This window comes from Artibeus jamaicensis, unplaced genomic scaffold (genome assembly GCF_021234435.1).
Source record: "Artibeus jamaicensis isolate MK-2021 breed Jamaican fruit bat unplaced genomic scaffold, CSHL_Jam_final scaffold_1964, whole genome shotgun sequence".
In the NCBI taxonomy this organism is placed as follows: Eukaryota; Metazoa; Chordata; class Mammalia; order Chiroptera; family Phyllostomidae; genus Artibeus; species Artibeus jamaicensis.
The window spans coordinates 54,802,180-54,826,835 of record NW_026522030.1 but is presented as its reverse complement, the minus strand read 5'-3'; the positions used below and the strand labels follow the sequence as shown (position 1 = coordinate 54,826,835).

At 38.3% G+C, this 24,656-nt stretch overlaps 1 protein-coding gene and 1 pseudogene across 1 annotated transcript in view; one reads left to right on the top strand and one right to left on the bottom strand.

Annotated features, from left to right (window-relative positions):
• Positions 1 to 24,656, bottom strand: part of ADAMTSL1 (ADAMTS like 1) — a 948,619-nt gene that overhangs the window by 752,321 nt on the left and 171,642 nt on the right. The gene's annotated exons all lie outside the window — the stretch shown is intronic.
• On the top strand, positions 15,153 to 16,331 carry LOC119044750 (mortality factor 4-like protein 1; annotated as a pseudogene).

The window sequence follows — 24,656 nt, the reverse complement described above, 5'->3', positions numbered from 1 at the left end:
TTAGATGTAAAAAGAAATACTATCATTTTAGGTTTTTCCTCATTGCAGGAGTCTTACACATTTCTTTCTTGTATGACATGTGTACAGAGTGTACATGTCATCCATACTACACATGTAGTCATCTATACTACACATGTATAGGAGGTATACCATAGAAAAAGACTGTAGGGAAGAAAGACAGAAGTTATCTCTTTTTCAGTAGTTATCTTTCAGTGGGATTTCAGATGACTTTTGTTTTCCTTATAGTTTTTTGGGGTACTTCTCAAATGTTCTATAGTTTGTATTCTTTTTGTAGTCAGAAAAAATATATCTTAATGATTTTTTGAACAAGCTGAAAGCTGCATAATTACTTTTACTTCAAGGTCCCTCCTCTAGAGATGAACTCGAACTTACTGGTGGGTGGGCATTAATGCCAATGGCAACAAGACCAATACAAATTCATTAATACCACAAAAACCAATTAGTTTGAGCTTTTTGTCTGCACAACTGTCACGGTGCTTTGAGCTGTCTTATAAAAATGGAATAATTTCAAACACATTGCTGAATTTTATACACAGGCTTGCTCTTTGTGTAGAATTGTCTGTATTTGTTTTAGGCAAAGGGAAAAGAAAGTCTCTGATGACATTTTGCAAATACCAGTTGATGATTTTCAAAACTATTTCTTTTTCCTAGAGCCAACTGTATTCTTTGGAAGTCTATCCCCATCTGCCATCAATAAAAAAAAACTTATCTCAAAACATGGTTGTTTGAAATGTCATTACAGTACTCCACCTATTATCCTGTGAAGGGGAAAAAAAAACAAACAACCCAAAGCTTTGGTTGACTTCCATGTTCTGGGGGGGGGCAGACTGTGTTTCTATATAGAGTGGGTACAGCAAAAAAACATGTAGGTTGAGCGGAAAGAAGAGAGAACAGAGAGCTTCAGTATCAAACATTAATTAAATAAGCAAATTTGTTAGTGCCATTTCCTTATTAGTTTTTAGGATATATTAGGTTTTATGATTGAAAAAGTTTAAAATATATTCTGTGATGTTTCTCAAATGTAATGTCCCTATCACTCTTGTTGGACTTTGATTAAAATGTAAATTCTGAGTCAGTAAGTCTGGGCAGGGCTAATATTCTGCATTTCTAGTTTGTGTGAGTTACATGTACATATACAGTGTTATGCATATACAGACAAAATTGTCATGTTCAATGAAGAATACCTGGATTAGATATAAGTATTGCCATTTTATTTTTAATGCAGACTATTCAATGGCTACAGATTAATTTAAAAAAAGGAGATATAAATTCCTCTTAAAAAGTTAAATATGTCTGTGGCACACAGTCTCCAATGATCCCTGCCTCTGTTACCCTCCTGTAGTCCCCTGGCATATGGTAGCAGGATTGGTACACAATCAATGGGATGGAGCATAATTGCTGCTAAGTCATTTTTCGACTGGGTTGTAAAAGATATGGGGCTTCCACCTTGGGCACTCTTGCATGTTCTCTGGACCACCCACCCTGGGGGAAGCCAACTGGCATGGTATCAGCAGTCCAAGGGAGAGAGGCCCACATGGTGAGAAGCTGAGATCTCCTGCCAACAGCCACATGCATGAACTTGCAGGGAGATCCTTCAGCTAGTCAAGCGTGCAGACAACTACGGCCCCAGCCTACATCTCGGCTGTGATCCACAGTCACCCAGCTACTGCTAGATTCTTCACCTTCAGAAACTTTAGGTTCATGAAAATGTGTTATTTTAAGCTCCCAAGTTGTAGGGTACCTACATGGCAATAACTAACAAACACATGGGTAAAAATGATGTATAGAGTAATGAATCCACAGAAAATTGGTGTTTCTAAACTCACAGATTATTAAACTAAAGTCATCAAAAAGTGATTAGGAAGTTTTTTGACATCCTGTGGTTTAAAAAACATGTTATCTAATGGATGACTTCTCAGTCTCTGTCTGTCTCTGTCACTCACAGAGAGAGCAGTGTTGGAAGAAAGTGAGAGGGAAGCCAGCCCCTCCTCACACACACATGCCCTGAGTTCCACACCTGGCAACGTTATCACTGTGCTTTCTCCCAGCTCAGCAGTCTGCACTTTCCCTTTGGGAAACTAAACTGTGACTTAATGTAGTAGGAAGCATCACTCCAACTTATCCGTGAAAGTGTGACCAAGAAGGAAAACCATCTTATGTTCAAGTCATCTAGAATGGTAGCCCCAGCTGGTGTAGCTCAGTGGATTGCACATGGGCCTATGAAGCAGAGGGTCACTGGTTCAATTCCCCTTCAGGGCATGTGCCTGGGTTGCAGGCCAGGTCCCCAGTAGAGAGTATGCAAGAGGCAACCACAAACTGGAGTTTCTCACCCTCTCTTTTTTCTTCCCTTCCCCATTCTCTAAAAATAAAATACAGTCTTAAAAAATAAAATAAAGGTAAGACCTAATTCTTAGGTAATAATAATAATGTTTAGCATACATCAAAAGTGGGAGATTATGATGATATTTGTTCATTGGAATAATATCAACTGCTTAGCTAAGGTTTTACTTTTTATATATAAACTCCAGTCATTCTCACAAATTCATGAAGTAGGAGCAGTGATCATTCCCATTTTATAGATGAAGAAACTGTGAGTTAAACAACTTGCTCAAAGTCCCACCTCTGGTTAGGTGATGGGGCTGGTTTGGCTCCAGAGTCCAGCTCTCAACCCCTCTACACTGGTCATTAACTCCAAATATACCTACTACCTTACCAATTATTGATTCAAAAACAAAGGTGAAGTCGAAGTGACATGCTTTCACTATTTACTCTCTTTGTTAGGAAATATAGGGATTCTAGACATCTTGGGAATAGTGATGCCTTCAGATCAACTACAATTTTGAAGAAAGGCACAGGAGTTCAGAGGGTTTATGAGCAATTGCCTTCACTCTGTGTCTAACTGACAGTGCAAATGACACTGTGGCTTTCTGAGTCCCACCTAGTCCTAAGTGCTGAGCATAGAAAGATAAACTTGTCCCATCTGCATTTTGTGATTTTAACAGTTGGCCATGCTGTTTCTATGTTTATCTTTGTTTTCTGCTTCTTAGTTCCAAAGTTTTCTCTCTCTCCCTGATTAAAGGTGATCTCAGACTGAAAACTGGCTAGCTCACTTCACTAAGCATACCAGTCAGATCATGAATAATGACTGGGCACTTGCCTTCAGGGAAGCTCCTAACTAACAACAGGATGGAGTCCAGCTGCCATGTGTTGCCTAAACTGAACATTCAAACAAGGTGGAAAACACTAGATCTGTGTCCTTGGATACTGGTAGCTTCGACTGTTTATTGCTCAGCATCTTAAATCAAAATAGAAGGAGGTTTTATCCTGGGTACTATGTTTCCAGTGCACATTTCCTTAGGTAAGATTAGAATGCTTTCACAGCCAATCTGTTCTTCAGTAAGAATCATTAGGTGGACCAGAATTGTTGTCCATCTCCTCTATTTCTAAATAGCAGGGATAGCTCTTCTTTTATTTTATTCAAGAGGCAAATGATCCTTTTTGACTCTCAGAATAGAAGAACAATTTAGGAAACTCATGCAGTGATAGCAAACCCAGACCTACCTGCCAGATGTTTCTCTAAGAGTTTACTTTGAGGTTTTACATTTGTATCACAAAAGATACATTTGTGATGGATTTAATTAAATTTGTGGGTGCTATTTTAGGACTCTGTTGTAAATAAGTGCATTAAATGGAAGTTTAAAGAATGGAAAGTTTTAAATAGTTAAGTCTTAAAGCAAAATGCATAGTTAGTATATATTTGAAATACTCGTGTGGCTCACTGAGGGGAAATGGAGAAGCAGGGTAGACAAGGATGGTTTCATTAGCGAGGTCCAATGTAATATGCATTTTTCAATTCATCCTTTCATTGATTTACTCAGCAAGTATTTATTGTGTATATACTACATGTCAGACTCTGTTCTCGACATTTAGGATGTTTCAGTGAACAAAGCAGACTGAGATCCCTGCCCCTGAGAAATTACTTTCTAGTCAGAGGAGACAGATGCTAAATAACAAATGTAATAGGTAAATTCTACCATTTGTTAGGTGACGAGTGCCATGGTGGAAAGGGGGGAAGGAGTTCTATTTTAAATAAGATGGTCAGTCTTATTAAGAAAGTGACATTTCAGGTAAGATTTAAAAGAGGCTGAAGGAAGTTTCTGTAGGAATAGCTGACAGAAGAACTTTCAGTTGGTGAAAACAGCTAACGCATGGCCCCCAAGGCAAGGGTGTGCCTGATATATGAGAACCAGCAATGAGTTAGAGTGGCTGGGGCAGGGGAGCTGGGGGGCAGCAGTCCAAGAGCAGGCAACAGTGGCCTTTCAAAGGACTTCCACCTTTCCTCTGAAGGGGCCCTTACCACAGGGTTTTTAGAAAAGTATTCTTACTAGATCACTTTGGCTGCTGTACAGAGATGGGGAAAAGCACAGGGACCATTAGCAGACTATTGGAGCAATCCAAAGTGGAGAAGATGGTAATTCAAAACAGGTAGTACACAAGGTAAAATAAAGATTGAGTGGGCTTTAGACTTTCTGAAAGTAGAGCCAGCACTCACTGCATTAGCTGATGTGTGTGATACAAAGAGAAATCAAGATGCCAATTAGGCATCTTAAGGTGTTAGGCTTCAGCAGTCTGAAGAATTGAGTTTTGTTCAGTTAAGATGGGAAGGCTGCAGGTAAAAGGGTGGTCATTTTCGACATTTTAAATTTGAAACATCAGTTAGAAGTCCAACTGGAACTGAATAGACAGTTGGACACCAGAGACTAAGGAGAGAAGTCTGGACTGGAAATAGGGTATTTTAATAAAAATAGACAATTTTTTTGGCCACTAGATAAGACATCCACATGAAAAGTGTAAGTCTTCTCCACGTGAGCCATATGACTCCTGGGGGAACCACACTGGATGGAAAGAATTAATTCATAGAGATTATAATAAAGACTTCATATAAAGAGCATAGTTTCTAACCGTGTGTCCATCAGATAGACAGATATTTGTGTGAAACAAAAACCTACTAACCAATAGGCTTTATATCACAAACACAAATTTTGTTCAAAGTAATCAATATAACTGATGCAAATGAAGTGAGTTTGCCCTAAAAAATGTGTGTGTCAAGAGAAAAATGCTACGCAGAAGCAATTTAAATTTTTCCTCTCTCAATTTCTGCTTTTTACCATTTCTTGAAGTTACTGATTCTCTGAAGGCAATCTGGTAGAACTATGTAGTACATAAATGGTCCATAAATGTCTGTGTTCACAGTTTATGCAGTGGAAATTATTCCTATTCATAATCTTTCAACATGTCCTAGAGTCAAGATCACAACTGCACAGAGGGGGAAGCCCCGACCCCCTACTAAGTAAGATTTTCAACGTCATGTCTCTGCTGTCTCCAGCAGTGCTGGTGTGATGTCGTAGATGGCTAACTCACACCACCAAGAACAGTTTTATAAGGTACAGTGTAGTAAAACTAGAATCGAGGAGAAGCTACCATGTGTGAAAGTCATTCTGAGTATTGTTAGAGAAAATAGGTTTAGATTCTTGAAAGGAAAAGCTGTTTCCTTTGCTTTGACGGGGAGCATGTCTAGGAGCCAAAAGCAGGGACTCTGCAGCCAGACTCCCTAAGTTTAAATGCCAGCTCAGTACCAGCTGTGTGACCATGAACAAGCTGCCTAACCTCTCTGTGCTCTACCACCATTGTCTGTAAAATGAGTATAACCACAGAACCTACCTCATAAGTGTTGCTGAGAATGTTAAACAAAATAGCATTGATAAAGTCATTTAAAAAGTTCATGGAAAACAGTAAACCCTACAGAACTTTTTGATAAATACATAAGTAAAATGCTGATTCTTCTTTTTGAAAGTGTACCTCCTTCTGCTTACCGCTGCCATTGGTACATGTTTTTCATATTTTTTATAGCTTTTCAGAAACTGCCGGCAGCAGTTACATACTTCTGAATTTCATTCCCATAATTGTAGACTCGTTCTTCTCTGCAGCTCATCTCTGAGGTAGTTTCCGAGGCATGCCGGTCCTCTGCCTGCCTTCCAGAAACTGCCTGCAGCATGCCTGGTGGGGTTCCAAGTTCTCCACAGTCCGCCAAGTAAGGTTTAGTGTTATTTTTCATCACCTTGACGTCAGTGAGAAATATCACTAAATTAATGCAAAAAAGATGTTCAATAGGATTTCATGAATAACTCAAAGCCCACTGCAAATACAGGATTGTCTGTGATGTTTTGAATTGATGGAAATCTGTCCAGGGATTTCCAGCAATTCATAAACCAATTTCAGCTGACCGATTTAAAGCTTCGTTTTATAAAATCTGGCAAGTCAGAATGAAAGTGGAGTCTCTTCCAGGCAAACACTCCAAATTGATTCAATTATCATTGACAACTAATGAATTCACTGTAGGTATCAGCAAAAGTCCCTTACGGACGGAGCTGACCACAGCAGCTTACATCCAAACACTTCTGACTTACCTTCCAACATGACTGAGGAAAGAATTGTCTCCACCTCATTAGGCCTGCCTACTCTGATTTCTAACTCCCTCAGTCCCTTCAGCCTTCACCACTGTCTTTGGACGTGCTTGACAAATGACATGTGCAAAAGTCATTCCACTTGTACTCTAAGCTTGAGAACTTTCTCCCACGTGTTTCTTGTAGGCTGCCAATACCCATCAGCAAGGGACTTAACTTGAATCTTCTTTGTATTCTTGATACTTTGAGCTCCAGAGTCTGATGTAACACTTTTATTTCTCCACATATAAGCAACATCAAATGCAAAAAAAGGGGGTTCTTCAAAATAATAATTTTAAGAATATTCTTTGTGGGAGAATCTTCAATTTTCATATTTTACTGTGTTTTTTGCTCAGGTTGTCCTTTTCTTCCTCCCTTCTTCCTTCATTTTTAGCATTATTGCTGTTTAAGACTTGCTTGTTATTAAATGAGCAAGGGTAGGTAGCTCCAGCCTCCAGAAAGTTTGGCTTCCTTTTAATTTCCTCCTTCAATATCTGCAGCAAAAATTTACCATTCTCTAGAATCAAATCTTCTATGCAGAGTAATTCAGCTCAATGACCAACTTGCATCATTTCATTAAAACAGCTATCAATGTTGACTTTTTTCATGTGAAATAAAATGCATATTTCTTAGCCTTCTCGCAACTTCATCTCTCAGTGGCATGTAACCTAAGTAAAGCCTTCCCCTTTTTGAGCTCCTAAAATTCCACCTTTTCCCTCGTATTTCTCTTACCACTCTTGAATCTCCCTATTGTTCTTAATTGATCTCAGTTCAGGCTCCTATTTGATTTCCTATAGTTATGACACTTGTCTTTTCTCTCTCAGTTCACCAAACTGAGCAATCCCAGCTCCATTACTTAGTAGCTGTGTGACTTTGAGAAAGTTATTTAGTTTCTTTGTGCCTAAGTTTTCTCATCTACAAAGTGGAATAACAGTATTTACCACATAAGGTTGTTCCATTTGATACTGAGTTAATATTTAGTATCTTAATCTTGAAGTATAAACAGTTAAGTAGAGCTATTTAATACTTAATACTAAGTCTTTAATATTAAGTATACTTAATAGTTGGAGTTAATATGTATACATACTCAGATCAGTGATTGACGTATGGTAACCACTGTTAAAGTTTTTTTTCTTTTTCATTAAATCTCATGGCCTCAAATTATCACCCATGAGCTGATGACTCTCCACACCTACATTTTCAACTGAAATCTTTTTCTCTTGAACCCAGATATTCTAACCTGGAGGCTCCATAAACACTAAGATCCATCAGCTCTCATAATCGTATCTCCTTACCTGCTCTGTCTCAACAATTGGCACCCGGCTGCCCATGCCAGGACATAGTCCTTGGCTGTATTTTCTACCTCAATATATACATCTCACCATCAATGCTGTTCGTTCATTTTCCTAGACTTATTTGGACTCCATCCCGGTATCTCCAATATTTTCTAATCCCATCTATCTTCCTCACTGCAAAGGAAGAAACTTAGAGTTTTCTTTCTAAGACTTCTTTCTAATCAGATGTTGCACCCATGAAAATTCTTTCCTGATGCCCCACCTCCACCACTATCATTTTCCAGTGAGACCCCATGTGCATTAGCATGGTTTACCATGTCCTCCTGCTTGACCTACTTATTGTCCTTCATCTCTGTTTTTTTTTTCAGCAAATCTTCACCTTCTACAATACAACCATATCTAAATGACTTTTCTTTTCCCAAGTATGCCACAATAGCTCAGAATTCAGCCGTAGTACATCTTACCCCATTTTCTAATACCCATAATCTTCAAGCTAACTCTTTTTCATTTTAGAGCTGTTTGGGGGATAAGACCTGAACTGAACATTAGACCAAGTGTGATTTAATACCCTTTGAAAACCCTTAATTTTTCCTCTGTCAGAGAAGGATCATTGAGTCAACAAATAAATGTTAAGCTCTTATATGCCAGACCTGTGCTAGAGTCTACAGATAGAATATTAAGTAGATGGTACCCCTTCCTTTGTAAGGTTTGTACTGTAGGGGGAATGGTGACTTGTTGACTTTGAGCTAAGTCAACAAGTCAATAATAATAAATTCCTGGCAAGTCTCTACCAAAAAATAATAATAATAATAACTAGTCTGTGTTCCTCTACTGCCTTTTCCTACTGTGCATACTTCTGTTACAGCTCATATCACTATGCTGCCACTCCTGGCTTTCTGTGTGCTTTAGGCTTGTCCTCAAAACCAATGATGGGCAAGGATCTGAGTGCAGGTGGTTATTTGGTGGATGATCTCAGGAAGCACAGATGAGGGGAATTAAGACAAGGGAAGAAGCACAATAAGGGCTATGTTAACAAGTAGATGGCTGCTGCAGGCAACCCCCTGTGAATCTCTATGGGAGACTGTGTGGAACATATCTTAGAATCATCAGACCAGATGAAATGAGAACTGACACACCCCATCTCTACTAGTCCAGTGTGACCTCTTGGGTCACTGCATTTCCAGGTTGCACTTGCATGTGGGTCAATTCAAGTAGGCCAAGGCAACAATGGTTGGGACCTCAATAACATCTATTGCACTGTCCAGTTTCCCTACCAGCCTGAGCAACAAAGGAATTATATGTTACCAGTCTTCCTATTTGGAGGACTTATCAGAGTACCCAGGGCAGTGTCTGCTTGAGAAGTGTATTGAATGAACAGACAAATCTCCACCACATCAACATGATAAAATAAATACTTTCATCAGGTTCTGTTGCTCTGTAACACTGAGGGCTAAGAGGATACATGTAAGGTAAGTTTTCTTGGTGAAATACAAGATATGAAACTCACTGATTATATGCCTGAAAAGATTTATTTATTTATTGATTGATTTATTTCTTTATTTATTTATTTCTCTCTCCTTTTTCTTTCTTCCTTCCTTCCTTCCTTCTTTTTTCCCTTCCTTCCTTCCTTCCTTCCTTCCTTCCTTCCTTCCTTCCTTCCTTCCTTCCTTCCTTCCTTCCTTCCTTTCTTCTTTCTAACCAGTGACCACTGTTACAGATTGAATATTTGTGTACTGTCCCCCGACTAATATGTTGAAGCTCCAACACCTCCCCGCCTAAAGTGACTGTGTTTGGAGAGTGCCTTTATGGAGGTAATTAAGGTTAAATGAAGTCATAAAAGTGGTGGGCTCTGACCCAATAGGAGTAGTGTCCTTATAAGACATCATGCCAGAGAGCTTGCATTGGCTCCCTCTCTACCACGTGAGGACACAGTGAGCAGGCAGATGTCTGCAAGCCAGGAAATGGCCTCATCAGAGGCCAATCTTATCATACCTTGAATTTGGATTTTCCAGCCTCCAGAATTGTGAGGAATAAATTTCAGTTGTTTAAGCCACTAGTGTAAAGTATTTTGGTTTGGTAGCCCAGCCCAACTAAGACAATCACATTGAAAAAATTCCTACTACTGGGTTAGATGGGCTCACCAATGACACCTGTAAACAGTTGTTAAATTTTACACTGATTTGTCTAGAAAAACTCAATTTTATTCTTCAGGTTTTTAAATCTATCTTGAAATCTTAAGGATAAATAGTTGTTGACAGTGATGGTGATAAGCTTTGCATAGTTTGCTTCCTTGGCATAAGTAACTTCCCATTTCATAGGTGCATACAATAAGCACATAAAATAGTTAAAAAGGCTTCTTGAACATCAAATAACTCATACTGAACATACTGAGTTAAGTGTAAATAAATGAGAAACACATGGATAACATTTTCCTTAAAAACATAAAGCTTTAGACATTAAGTGAAAAAGAGACTGACAAAACACATCTGGGTTTTGCCCACTGAAAAATTATTTTTAGATTTGGATATTAAAACACATTGCAATTCAGTGTGTCTAGCTTGAGTATAAGCTCTTGGTTTATAAAATAATGCTTGTCCCATAATGATAGAGAAGATAGTATTGATAAACAGTTATGAGAACTGAACCTTGACCTAGGAAAGAGAAAATTCCTCATTGAAAAGCAGAAAGATCAGATGTTATTTTTAGCCAGGGAAGCTTAAAGGAACATATTTTGTACTTCACTCCAAAAAAATGAACACATGGAAGGGCATCATTTTAGAGAATGAAACTGTTATTGTTGCTACCTTTTTCACTTTATACTCTAGAAGTAGATGAAAGGGGTATTTGCTTAAGTTTGTTGAACAAAGTTGATAAAAAAACTAAGGTTAACCACACCCCCAAGTCAACAACTGGTACCCATTATGGGAGGGTTGTGTTGGTTAACTTGTCCTGTTCATGGGTGTCCAGACTCACTTTTCTCCTTAACGATAACCTATGAGTGAACATAGCAAAAGTAAGATCAAAAGATAAACTGGGATCTAAGGTTTGGCTAAGTGGCTTTTATGTAAACTAGTAGCTTTGGGAAAAGCATAAAGAGCCTATTTCCATTTAGCCTAGAGACTCCTCAAGCCTGTGCTAAAGCTCTGTAGTTGGCATGAAAAATATGGCCGCTGCCATAATTCCATTCCATCGGGGTGTTTCTTCTGCAACAGAATGTCTGGTTCACATTTGTACCCCTAAAAGCTTCTGGCTTAGGATGTCCCAGCTGAAGTTGTGGCTGTTTGGAAAACAGTGCAAAGGAAGGAGGTCCAAGGAAGTTGTCTATTTTTAAGCTTCATCCCTTGAACTGAGGATCTTGATTTTAATCCTAGACCCTAGTGTCCTGGACCCTCAGAGGTTTTCTACATCTCCTTAGTCTAATAATACCCTCCCTACCTTCAGCATTTCCTGGGCCTCAGTTCTCAGCACCAATTCCTTCTTGAGAATCCTCTGACCAACCCAGAACCAATGTGAGTTGAAGAAGATTGAATGATCATGGATAAGTCTTCACTGGCCTTGAGATGCCTGGAGCTGAGAACTAGATACTCTATGGCCAACTATCCTTTGATCCAGGTCAGAAACAAACAACAAATGCCTGTGGAAAATATTCAAAGAAATAGAGCCCTCAGACACCAAAGGGGAGAACATAATTCAAGGAAAACTCAGTAACTGAAAGTAGACTTTAGGAAAAGAGGAAAGTAAAGTGTTAATGAACAAAGAAAAGGCATTTGGAAGCCAGGGTTCATTGTCTGCCTTTACTGGCTGGAAGTGGGGAGCAGCTTAACCTCCTCCCTTGCCCGTGTTTCTCCTTCTCTCTTCAAGACTATTCTCTACTCCTTTCATAAACCAAATTAATTTGCACAGAGCAGTGAAAGGTAAAACTGCTAATGAGAGAAAATATAATATCAGTCTATCACTCACTCTGCTCTTTGGGTTTATGGGCAGGGACAAGCAGTAACAACTGTGACATATCAGAGGACTGACATATCTCCCACTGACATATCAGAGGACTGTAGACACTGTACAATTGCAAGAGCGGTACCATGCTGCCGACAGCTAAGAATTCTGTAGGACCTGGGGTTCACAGTGCCTCATAATTGGCTACATGTTTTTAGTGAAGGGGGGCAATAAGATTGTCCAGTATAAACTTCAGATGTGTGTTTTACTGTTATTATCAAGGATCTGTTTTGTCCCAGGACTCCAAGTTCTGAGACAAGCACATCCTTTTATTCATACCCTTTGAATTTTAAAGACCTGGTCAAGAGGCCACCTGGCTATGCCTCAAATTTACCCTCAGGGAGGAGGAAGTAGGAGTCCTAAACTGAAGTTAGATGAAAGAAGGCAGGAGGATGATTCATTACCGAAGGCACCTACATTCTTGATTGTCCCCAAATTGGCCAACCATATGATTCAAGGTAGACTGCAGTCAACTGTGGCCCAAGCTAATGTGCCCATGGTCCAAACTCTTCCTGGATGACCTGTTGTGTAAGAGGAAACAACTGAATGTTTCCAAGTGACCCCTAGCTGTGCTTAATGACTATGCAACTACGGAGTCACCGACCTCTTCCGATTAAAAAAAGAGAAAGAGAGAACACACAGGTACAAGACATAGGAATAGACATCTAAGAATATAAGAAAGAAAAGATTATAATAGGAATTTATTTCATCCAATAAACTGCAAATTAAGTGAGGGGTATAAATGTGTCCCAAAAATTTATTTTGTGTTTAACAAGCCCTAAACTTCTAAACTCTATGTAGGCAATTGAGAAGAGCCTTTCATGATGCACCCTCTTATGTCATTTTATAAAATTGGTGGTGGGTTGTGAAGATTGCAGGATTGAGCACTATCAATTAATTATGGCCTCAAGCCCTGACTGTGTGTGGCTCAGTTGGTTGGCTGTCCTCCAGCAAAGCAAAAGGTCACTGCTTTGATTCCTGGTCAGGCCACACACCTGGGTTGGGGATTCAGTCCCCATGTGAGAGGCAACTGACTGCTGTTTCTCTCACACATTGATGTTTCTCTCCCTCTCTTTCTCCCTTCCTTTCTGTCTCTCTAAAATAAATAAATAAATAAAGTCTTTTAAAAGTAATAATCATGCCCTCAAACTTTTAATAATTCTCTATCACTGTCAGGGAAAACAATAAAAAGTACCCCCTTATCCACCTGCACACACCAATGCTTTCATGGGTAGCTGGTGAATTTAAATTGCAAATGCTTTCTTACAATTTTTGTTTTAATACTGAAAGAGTTTCATTTTGAGAGATACATTATTATATGATAGAAAAATCTAGATAATCCTCTCATTCAAAGTCTATGACAGGAGCTATTAAACAGCTCATCCCCACTGACTGTTACTTTTCAATGTTCAAGTAGATTTTAAGAACAAAATTAAAAATAGCTCTAAATATCTTAGATATCGAGGACTCATTTTTTAAATAAGTGCAAGAAATTAGAGTAGACTCCAGGGGCTCTACAACCTCCTATATACTAAACACAAACCAATATTTTCTATTTTCACATTCTCCATGACCTGGCCTCCAAAAATCTGTAAGATCACTATTCTCAAACCTCGTGCCTTCAAGAGAACATGAATACTTTTTGCACACTTCTTTCAAAGTTAAGATTTTGAGGCTTTGGAGGAATGTAAACACCCCAAATTCTTTCTTCAAAAGAGGCTTTAGCTATGGAAATCCTTTGTTCTAGTCTAATAAAGATCAACTTTCTAAAATCACTAAGTATAAAGCCACTCCCTATGTATTTTAGAGACAGGGCTCTTTCAGGCATCAATTTACTCTGTTGCCCACCAGGAATCGGCAGTGGTTTGGTGGCCAGAAACTGCACCAGAAGCTTGGCACTGTGGGTATGTAGAGCTGGGCTAGTCACACTCACACCATTTGATACCTGATGGCAAACTTTCTTATTTGTACCAGGTGATATAATTGCCTTGCCATTATTGTCATAAGGCATGCTACAGACTTCATATTCACAATAATAATTTAATGTTTTCGTTGGGGTGGCTTTGGGAAAGCAGCACATGAACATAGTCTGGACCTCGTGAATTTGGTCTGAAGCTCAAGGAAATGGGTTTTTATATATTTTTGCTTAAATTATTTTGAGTCTCCAGACTATTATCTTTTCTAGTCATTTTTAAAATATATTTTAAAAGATTTTATGCCCTGGCTGGTGTAGCTCAGTGGATTAAGCACAGGCCTGCAAACCAGACAATCGCGGTACAATTCTCAGTCAGGGCACATACCAGGGTTGCAGGCCCGTTCCCTGCAGGCCAGTTCCCAGCCAGGGGACGCACGAAAGGCAACCATACAGTCATGTTTCTCTTCCTCTCTCCTTTCCTTCCCCTCTAAAGATAAATAAATAAAATCTTAAAAAAAAAGTAAATGCTGGGAGTCAGATAGTGACTATGTTTAAAAAAAATAAAGATTTTAAATTTATTTATCTTTAGAGGGAAGGAAAGGAGAGAGGGAGAGAAATATCAATGCATGATTGCCTTTCATGTGTCCTCTGCTGGGAATTGGCCTGCAACCCAGGCATGTGCCCTGATTGGGTATCTAACCACCATCCTCTGGTTCACAGGCCATACTCTACGCTAAGCTACACCAGCCAGGGCTCTAGTCATTATTTTTTTTTTATTCTACAGTCTTCTCAGGTTCCAGAGTTTGACTATAAAAATCACACTGTCCCAGAGTTTGGCTCTAAAAATCTCATTATTTTCATATCCATCTAGAACTTAAGTGCCTTTTTGTCCAAAGTTACTGCCATGTTCAGTGCCACAGCAAAATACTGATCTCATTTAATAGTGTCTCCCACTGTGAATTTTCATTAGTAAGTTTTGTTTCAACATGATGCATGCAAAGGAAATGCTTCTACTCAGAGAGTTAGAGGTAAATTCTCATACTATTATAATTCAAGTCTGCATTTAGATCCTGGGAATTGCAAAAGACATGTTCAAAGACAGGCATTTTATGTACATGGAGCCAATCAACGTAAAACTGCTAGACTGGGAGTCAGCAACTTGCAGATCATGAAGGGGAATAAAGAAGTATCATAGCACTATGTGTGTGGATCAATTCTGTCTCCATGTCACAAGAGTAACTTACAAATATCTAATCATTTAGAATAGGTATGACACTGCAGTTATATAAGAATGATTAGATATGAAGTTAATAAAGGATAGAAGAGGTTGCCCACACATCTGACACAGAGCTGGGTGGGATGGTAAGTGGGGGGTGGAGTCAGGTGTTGGGAGAAGGAGGAGGCAGCAGCCAATCCCTATAAATGGTGCCTAAGCAGGACCCGAAGCCTAAATTCCAGGAGGGTGGGTGAGTGCTGTGCTTCCATGGGCCTCTTCTTTAGGAAGCAAAGTGTGTAAAGGTTGCCATAAAGGAAAAACAAGTGAAATGTGTTTTATATATTACAGTAGAATAAAAATTGAGATGACTTGGTCCCAGAAAGCAGAGTACTCAAACACATGGTTGCTAATCTGCAGAAACAGTGAGAACTTCAGGAAGCAATAAGGAGGAGTATGCAGAGGGAAAGATGAGACTGGCCATCCAGGAAAGAAGACATCTGGTCTGCAACAGAGAAATGTTGAAGTGAAAATAAAAAAGAACAAACAGAAAGCCCCTGGAAATGGAGAGGGGGCAGTACCAGTGGGACACCTCAGCCTCCTCATAAAAGCTCAAGTAGCTCCTACTATTGACAGTGAGGAGACATTCATGAACAGAGTTGAAGTTAATGATTCCTGAAGAACTAAAACCACAGCTCATTGATGACTGGGACTTAATCACCCAGCAGAAACAACTTTTATTTATTTATATTTTTTCTCACCCGAGGATATGTTTATTGATTTTAGAGAGAGAAAGGGAGAGAGAAACATTGATAAGTTGCCTCCCATGTGTGCTCCAACCAGTGACCAAACCCACAACCTAGGTATGTGCCTTGACTGGGGATTGAACTCACAGCCTTTTGGTGTACAAGGCAACACTCTAACCATCTGAACCACCCAGCTAGGGCAGAAAGAGCTCTTTTATCTTACTGCTAAATGTGGATTCCATTCTGGAGGATTATGCAAATTACAAGAAATGTTCAGGAAACACAGACAATAAGGAGTATGCTATTAATGAAGTTGTGGTAGGGACAAAGGAATACTTCAATGTAATGTTAGGCACTGAGCTACTCTACAAATTTGGGAGAGCTGTATGCTGAAAATTCTCACAGATCACCCTGATGCACCTGTGTTCCAGGTGTACCTTGTATGGAGTACAACATCTACTGGGATTATTGGTATGAATTGGAGTGGTGTTGCCCTATACACCTCTGGATGAGGAGAACCTTGCTTTATTATCAAATTGTCTTCACAATTTCCTAAAATGCCTGACCAAGAATTCTACAACTTTGTTTAATACCAGCAATTATGAAGTGTTTCCGCCTGGGTACCACCAGAGAGCTGTGTGAGGACTTACTTATACTTACATTTGGATCTCTATAACAGATTTCTGTTCTTAGCTCTTCTCTTGTACAAATGATGTACTATGGAAATGTTAATGTGTAACAGAATTGATGTTTGTTTTCTGCCTGATTTTAAATAAAGAAAATAAAGGGGGCTATAGCTCTTTTCTTCTCCCCCCCCTTTTTTTACTTCAAAGTTGCTACCAGCATATCAATGAACAATGGAAAGAGACACACTGCAGAATGTTCTATTTCCTAGTTGACAAAGCTGTTTTTGAATGCTGCTGGTTCTATTCCTTTGACAAAATAATGCTCTGATTCCTAGTGCCAAATGTTCAATTCATTGTATGTAACTGATCACACTCATCCATATGGACTCTTTTTTTAAATTGGTGCTTAAAGCAAAGAGTTTATCCTTTGCAGGTCATCCATGTTGTTCCTTAGGCATTTTATCTTTTCTCAGACTGAAGAGTGGTGGCTGGTTTATGGTGTTTGTATTTGTGTCTAATGAACATTCTAACATGATAGACACAACACATTGTGTAGCTAGAGTTTTCTGAAAAAGCCAACCTTTTAAGAGTTGTTTTTCAAATCTTCGATAATTTTTTTTCTTTATATTTCAAAAAAAATAAAAGAAACCATGCACAAAAATAGTGAACAAATATAAAATTCTATTCTTAAGTGGCTGGGAGAAGTTGTATTAAAAAGTTCCAAATCTAGGTAGTGTACAACTCATTCTTGCTATCCAATCAAGAAATCTTTGTGAAATTTCTTCCTTTTAAAAAAATGGCCCTGGTAGTATATGCTTTGTTTGATTATACTTGGATTGGATATCCAGAACCATTCTTATTATCTAAACTTAGACCTTTTTTCCTGTTGGCCAGAACCTCATCCAAAAACTCAAATGTACAATTGTTGCTACTTGCAAGCTGCTCTGTTGCAAATAACTTAACAAGCAAAGGTGAGGGTGGCATTTTCAAAGTCAAGAAGAGATTATGTGGATTCCATTTTAATTTGTCTACACTCTTTTTGATCACAGGTAATTATAAATTGGCTCTAGTTCAAAGACAGACAGAGATCTTAAACTCATGCAGTCTTTACAAGATTCACAATAGTAGCCCTGCTTCTTTGGGCCTTTTCTCCTTAGCACAATGAATGTGCACTAAGCAGAGTTGAAACTTGTCCTGAAAAACTCATGGCCTCAGGGGTTCCATTGAGAAATGCTGTGTGGGCAAACAAAGCTCTCTCTTTGCAGCTTTACAAATGATAGGTTTTCACTTTATAAGATGTTTTCACTGCGTTCTTAAAGCATCCGCTGATGCAAAACAGTGTGGGCCAGCAATTCCAGTCTAGCATTCTCTGTGAAAACAAATGCCTATTCATGTGAGACTCACTCTCTTTCCTAGTTAACTGCTTTCATTGAGGAGCTGGGAGAACTAGATGTGGAGCAAGGGGGCTCAAGTGAGAAGCTAGCCATAAATAGTGCGATTCCACTTCCCTGCGAGCACAACCCTGTCACCACTAGCCTGGCCATGGGTAGACCAGACAGTTTAGAACAAGCACTGCAAGAAGTTCCTCCCAAAAAGGGGCAATGAGAGTTACCCTAGGAGTAACTCTCCTAGATATTTTCCAAGATAAATACCTGGATAGAAAATAAATCAAGGACCTCCTGAACGATGTTACAGAATTGTGCATGAGTTGGTTATGGAAATGAGCATCCGACTGCTATACAAAACCTGACCTACAGGTTTGATGAGTTTCCCTAATTTTTACAACCCTGACATTGTCCAGAGGGCCTGTGTTTTTGTTCTAATCTCCAGGGAGGATTACTTGACTAATTTGTCAGTGCAGTTTAAAGAAAATGACTATGCAGGATAAGATGTCACTAACTTAAATAGAATTATGTCTATGTATACATTCTACTGGGGTTGTATCTTTCTACATCTTCCCCATAGAAATAATCCATGTCCTTTATTACACTTGGCCTTATGGCTGAGGTCTGCAAAGAACTATTTGGGAGTCCAGTTTACTTTCTGCTTTCTATGTGATGTTGCCTGTACAACAATATTCTTTCAAGCACCATATTTGTCTCTCTCAGTAAAAACACCACAAAAATTAAGAAGATAATACCTTCTAAGATAAAGGGCTTAAAATGTTCTTCTAAAATAAAGGACTATCAAATGTTCATTTGATATTTTATAATATCAAATGAAATGTCAAAATGCATAGCTTGGAAGGCTGTGAAAATATGAACAGAGGTTCTCCTTTTCCTTCTTTTTCCAGAGTATCCCATTAAGAGACTGTCAGTTTGAACAAGGGCAGCCAAGTCTTAATTATCCATAGTAATCAAGTCATGGCTAATTAACACTCAGAGATCATAGAATCACAGAAAGTTAAAGCTAGACAGGGAGTCAGGGGGCATTTAGGCCAATTCATATGTTTTGCAGGTGGGATAACCAAGGTCAGAGAGGTTAAGTGTCCTGAACAAATTTATATATTTAATAAGGGGTAGAGCCTAGAATAGAGTTTCTGCCTCAGTTTACTTCTCTATTTTTTCTCTCTCCCATTACTTATTTTTACAGGTTGTTCATTCAGTCATTCATTTTAGCATACAACCTTGCCCTCTTTCCCAAGAGCAAAATTTCTTAGGGGCATAGTTGCTGAGTCAATCCTAACACATCCTTTCAAGTGTACAAATTAGGAATACTAATTTGCCTTACTGAACTCCTATTCTCCATTCCTTTGAAGTATTATATATGTGACAAAATAACAATCAGGCACAGGAGAATGAAAGCATGGGGTACTGGTGATTCACAAACAGGACATGCAAGGTGTGGATTATTAATTTCAGCAATTAAAGAAGCAGCCCAATACTGTGACTATGATCACACGCAGGGTACAGGTGGTATTTGGAAGAGGGCAGATCAGGAAAAGAACCAAAATGGAGATGATAGAGTCTAGTCTCCTCAGCACTAAGCACTGTGGAATCAAGTCAAAGCCTTTGTCATTAAGATGGAGTTGCTCATCCCTGAATTCAACCTTCTATTTTACTGAAAAAGCTGTCAGTGGAAGGGAAGTTATATGAACTATGGAAAAAGAAAAAGGAAAATTATAACACTGTTAATGGCACATCACATATGGACCAATGAGATTCCTGAAAGAAGAAGTAGTAATATGGGAATGGGGAAACACAGTCTGTCAAGAGCTGTGTGACCTACAGAGTGAATAATCTTCCTAGGTCTCAGTTTTCCCCAGAACGAAGACATTGAACAGTTATTTTCCAAAGGATATTTTAGTCAATGTAAGTTCCACAGGATATTAATATATATTGAATGCATGCACACACACGCATGTGTTCATATACATCTATATATATATACATATACAATCAAATGAGTTTGAGAAACTGTAGGTTATAAAAATTGAACTGGCTTCATCACTAGGAAAATCCCAGTATTCAATATGTTAATAAGCATGAGCATCCCCAAGATGAGGGGTGTAGTTTGCAGGAATTTCCCTCAGAAATTCTTGTGTACAGATGACCTATGGGACCGGTTTCCATGCAACACTGGCCTAGAAGATATCTAATGTCCCTTCCAGCTCTTAAATTCTTAAATATTATTCCATGTAAATGTAGGTTGAAGAATCCAGACTGCATTTCAAAAAAATGTCCACATCACATACAACATTGCTCTTTTTATAGAAGGCACTTACATGCTACCATAAATCTACAATGATAAAAATTTTATAGCTGATAAGCCTAAAATATGTAATTGTCCCACTTTAAAACTACTGATCAAGCAGAGAATATATCCCTGTAATACCTACTTTCCATGGTAATCTGAGAATGATCTTGTATTCTGCTTTTAAGAAATTCATAATATTGCCCTAAGGGAGAAGGGAAAAACATTGAGGTCTACTTTCTTCCTTAGATTCTTTCTCAAAATACATTCATGTTCTTGACATAAAAATCCTCAGAAAAGATTATCATCTCTGGAGAGAACATAGTTAAAGGCATCCAACTCTGATTTTTAAAATATATGCAGCATGTAATGAGCTTAAAATGTCCTGTGTGTTACCTCAGATTGTCCCCAAAATCATAAGTTAGCCTAGTCCTCAGCATATAAAATATTTACAATGAAAAGCCCAGATGTATTTAATTTTCAATGGAAAAAAAAGTATTTTCCTGACTTTCTTGCAATCTAAATTGTTATATACCATTAAAGACCTCTTTATCCTGGAAATTTTTTGGCATCTTTACTTACTGTGAAATGGCCTAGGGATACATAGAAACAATTTCTCACTAAATAGTCTACTTTTCTGACAACAGACGTAAAAGTGACATATGTACGTATGCACAGGGAGAAGAGGACACGAGTCAAGGGTGTCAGCTCAGATTTAAGGAAAACATTCAGCTTTGTCATAATCAAATCCAAAGATATCATAAGGGAGAGCTCCTTACCTGCACTCTGCTCCCTGACCCACCCTTCACACAGAGTCATCTGCTAGCTCTGATAACATTAATTATTTGAATTTTTTTGAAGAATTCCTTTATCTACAAAATTGAGTACAGGGTCCTCTACCTTCCATTCATCCCTCAATAACATGAATATGCTTTCTAGGCTAGTTTTCACAAATTCTATATACATGGCATATATGCCAGCCAAACTGGTCCATTTGGTATTGCCCCAGCATGCCCCATGCTTTCCTCTTCTGTAGCTTTGCTCAAGCCAGCCCCTCTTGCTAGATAGGCTGCTCTATTCTTCCTTCAGACCCCATTTTTATATCCTGCCGGTCAAAACCTTATTCATCATCTAAAGCATTCCTCACTTATAATTCTTTTATGAAGTGTTTCCTTCATGCAGATGTGACCACTAACTAACAGAACCCATATTCCTTTCCCAATTTGAATTCTTTTTTGAAGCATTTATTACCTATTCTGTTTGTATATGATTCATAGGAAAAAGACCATGATATATCATGTCTTTACCTCAGGCACTTGGCATATATTTTCAGAAGTAAATGAATTTCAAGGCTTCTGTATCAAATACAGTATATACATGCCTTGGCCAGGTGGCTCAGTTGGAGTGTCATCCTCTACACCAACAAGACTGTGGTTTGACTCCCTGAGGGCCCATACCTAGGTTGAGGGTTTGATCCCTGGTCGAGGCACACACAGGAGGCAACTGCTCAATGTTTCTCTCCCTCTCTCTTTCTCTCTATGTGTGTCTCTCTCTCCTTCTCTCCTCCTTCCCTCTCTCTTCCCCTCTCTCTAAAATCAATAAAAACATGTACCAGTAAAAAGTAATTTAAAAATAAACAGTGTACATCCACAAACACTTTAGGAAATCAGAGTGTGTGAGAAGACCAATTTAAGTTAGAAGGTAGCAAATTATATTTACAAGGATTTAGAACAGCATTCTTTCAAGATGATTTTTTAGTATATTAAAAATATACATTTTAGAAATCTATTAAGTAACACCTTTCCCAAAAAACAATGAACAATGCAAGATAAACATAAAAATACACTCCCATATATTCTGAGGTTAAATGAAAATTTCTGTCCTTTCCCTAAATACAGTAAGTTTTAAGTTTTGCTTACGTGCCTCTGACCTCTCCATTGCTACTATCTAACCTATACATAGAAACAACTTTCTTAATACGAATAAACAACAATGTGAGACAAGGACCCCCATTCTCAGATCTACAGTTAGGGCATATAGTCTTTTATATCAGCTCAAGAACTATGGCCCAGCTAGTTCTTCCTTTCTTCTTCTGATCAGCTGGAATCTCAACTATGGCTTCTTACTTGAATGTAGTATATTAATTCATATATATAATATGTATTCATATATATATTCATATATATGTATTCATATATATAATATATATATATATATTATAATACCTATGTACCTTGCCTCATCTCTCTGCCATCTCTTAAACCTCCATCCATTGCCCTTAAATCCAAGTTCAGAGTGATTCTCCTTCCAAGGACCTATGTGGGACCAAAATAGAGACCCTGAAAAGGGGCTCAAGCAGCAGATTTTGATGGGATTGTCCTACCTAGGGCAAGAAGTTTTCAAACTTTTAGAGAAACATAGTCTACATTTCATAAATTTCTCTGTATTTGATTTTAGTTTGAATCTATTATTCATTTTTAAATCAAAGAACTGTGAATGAGTTCTAGAAAGATGGTGAAAATATAGTGGTCTTAAAAGGCAATGAATCTAGACAGGAAACAAATGGAAGGGAGGGAAAGAGAGGGGGAGGTTGGGAAGGAGAAAGAACATAAAGAACATATACAACAAATGCCGGAGACAAGGAATCCCCATGAATCCGCAACTACAAGCAGATGACAAGATACCAAAAACAGTAAAACCTGGCGTGGTATTAGTGTTTGTGTGGAGATAGCAGAGAGAAAATTGGGATATTCAAAATACAAGAGAAGAGAAAAATTCCAAAATATCCAACAGGTATTTACTGTAAAAGATGGCAGGTCAATTTGAGGACACAATCTGATACTGACAAAGGTTTGGCCTATCCAAAGTAAGTGAGTACAGAGGCCCATTGTAAAGTCTTAAGGAGGTGGTATAGCAGGTTGACCCCTGTGAACATGTAACACTCAACCAGCAGTACTACCTTCTAGGACATGACCCCATACTGAAAAGAAAATAATGGGAGTGCAATCAAAATTGAGAAGGAAAAGGAAAACCAAAATGAAGAAAAGAGAAGGTACTGAACAAGGGAAGGAAGGGAAGAGTCAGGAAATTTCAAAAATTAAGTTTTCAACTATTTTTCTTAGATTAAGCATCTTTCAATGTTTTTATTGTTCTTCTTAATTGTAACTTTACCCTTCGTATATTTTTTTCTTCCTTTTTTCGAAAGAAAAAAAATTCCCCTAAATTTCCTCACCCTTTTTTTTGTTTCTCACTTACTTTGTCTTTTTACTTTTCAAACAGTCAGGTTTTAATTATCTTGGAATAAAATGCTTTATTCAACTCTCCCATTCACATTAACTCCTCCCCTAAACTTGTCAAATAAGTATTTCACATCTGCTATTCTCACCTCTTGTAATCACCAAGATCAGTGATTTTACTGAAGCCTAATTTTCCTAATTTGTCTGGCCTTTTAAATCCTATTGCCTTCTCTTTTTATTTAGTCTTCTCTTAACTTCCAGGGCACCATCCTATTTTTCTTCTTAACTTTAGGACTGCCTTCTTTCTTTCTCAAGCTTTTTTTTTCTTCTTTTGCCAAGGAGTGTAGATTTTCAGCAATTCCTGTTTTTGGCTTTTAAAATATTTATTTATTGACTTATTTTAGAGAGAAGGGAAAGGAGGGAGAAAGAGAAGGAGAGAAACATCCATCTAAGAAAGAAACATCCATTGGTTGCTTCTCACTTGTGCCCTGATGAGGGGACAAAACCTACAACCCAAATATGTGCTCTGGTCAGAATCGAACCAGTGACCTTCTGCTTTTCAGGATGCTCAACCAACTGAGTCATGCCAGCCAGGGATGGAACTTTATTCCTTCTCTTCAAATGTTTCTTAGAGATTGCATCCATCCATCCATCCCAAGCATTGCAGCCAATACCTCTATGTAAATAACTCCCAGATCAGTTTACTAGTCCTGTCTATTACTTGTACTTTTGCCATATTTGTAAATAGCACATTAAAAAAGAAGAAGGAGCTGTTGGAGGTTAGAAAGACTACCCCAATGCTCTTTTTTTTTAAAAGATTTTATTTATTTACTTTTAGAGAAAGGGGGAGGGAAGGAGAAAGAGAGAATATCAATGTATGGGTGCCTCTCATGCACCCCCTACTGGGAACATGGCCCACATCCCAGGCATGTGCCCTGACTGGGAATTGAACCAGCAACCCTTTGATTCACAGGCCCATCCTCAGTCCACTGAGCTACACTAGCCGAGGCCTTTGATGCTGCTTTTAAAGCCTGGGGAAATAAATTTCACATGAAAATGAATACTATAAAAATATTAAGGTCAATTCATGCAGTTATTGAAAATAGAAATAAGGACAAAGGAACTGAATGACACTCCAACAAAAAAAATTATTCCTGGGAGACATACCCATAGAGCAGTTTAAAACTGTGACATCCTGTGTGGCAAAGAAGGCTATGTATTTAACTATGCTGAAGCATGTTAAGAAAATGATATACTACACAAAGGTTAATATAAATCAGAATGAGAAAAACTCAGAGATAAAATTACATCAGAAAATTATAAATATGAGAAAAATTTTTCTCAGAAATGAAAATAAGTTAAAAGGAATACAAATATATAATTGCAAGAGATAAATGCCTTAATGTAAATGG